The sequence below is a fragment of the Photinus pyralis genome, unplaced genomic scaffold, assembly GCF_008802855.1.
Source record: "Photinus pyralis isolate 1611_PpyrPB1 unplaced genomic scaffold, Ppyr1.3 Ppyr1.4_LG8, whole genome shotgun sequence".
Taxonomy (NCBI): Eukaryota; Metazoa; Arthropoda; class Insecta; order Coleoptera; family Lampyridae; genus Photinus; species Photinus pyralis.
Genome location: NW_022170819.1, coordinates 4,885,885 through 4,887,270, shown reverse-complemented (window position 1 = coordinate 4,887,270; position 1,386 = coordinate 4,885,885).

The following is a 1,386-nucleotide window of genomic DNA, read 5'->3' as shown; positions in this document are numbered from 1 at the left end:
GGCAGTTGAAAATGTGCAATTTCATGTAGGATTTGTAGAGCAATTATACTTCGATGATCCAGAATCTGGAATTATTGTCTTTTGTGTATGCAATTGGTACTTTTGCGCCATCTCTTTGGCAATCCCTATACTTTTCCAAATTAAATTCTTGTAATAGTTGAACGAGTTCCAATGAGATGTAGCCACGTACGTAAATACATTCAAAAGAACCGTTTAATTTATGCACTAAATAGCCACGTACGACTCAATTTTCCTTAAAGGGCAGTTGAAAATGTGCAGTTTCATGTAGGATTTGTAGAGCAATTATACTTCGATGATCCAGAATCTGGAATTATTGTCTTTTGTGTATGCAATTGGTACATTTCCGCCATCTCTTTGGTAATCCCTATACTTTTCCAAATTAAATTCTTGTAATAGTTGAAACAGTTCCAATGAGATGTCGCCACGTACGTAACTACCTTCATAAGTACATTTTAATTTATGCCCTTAATAGCCACGTCCGACTCAATTTTCCTTAAAGAGCAGTTGAAAATGTGCAATTTCATGCAGGATTTGTAGAGCAATTGTACTTCAATGATCCAGTATCTGGAATTGTCTTTTGTGTATGCAATTGGTACATTTGCGCCATCTCTTTGGTAATCCCTATACTTTTCCAAATTAATTTCTTGTAATAGTTGAACGAGTTCCCATGAGATGTAGCCACGTACGTAACTACATTTAAAAGAACATTTTAATTTATGCACTAAATAGCCACGTACGACTCAATTTTCCTTAAAGGGCAGTTGAAAATGTGCAATTTCATGTAGGATTTGTAGAGCAATTATACTTCGATGATCCAGAATCTGGAATTATTGTCTTTTGTGTATGCAATTGGTACTTTTGCGCCATCTCTTTGGCAATCTTTATACTTTTCCAAATTAGATTCAACTAATAGTTGAACGAGTTACAATGAGATGTAGCCACGTACGTAAATACATTCAAAAGAACCGTTTAATTTATGCACTAAATAGCCACGTACGACTCAATTTTCCTTAAAGGGCAGTTGAAAATGTGCAATTTCATGTAGGATTTGTAGAGCAATTGTACTTCAATGATCCAGTATCTGGAATTGTCTTTTGTGTATGCAATTGGTACATTTGCGCCATCTCTTTGGTAATCCCTATACTATTACTAAGTATTTTCTTGTAATAGTTGAACCAGTTCCAATGAGATTTCGCCACGTACGTATCTATCTTCAGAAGAACATTTTAATTTATGCACTTAATAGCCACGTACGACTCAATTTTCCTTAAAGGGCAGTTGAAAATGTGCAATTTTATGTAGGATTTGTAGAGCAATTGTACTTCAATGATCCAGTATCTGGAATTTTCTTTTGTGTATGCAATT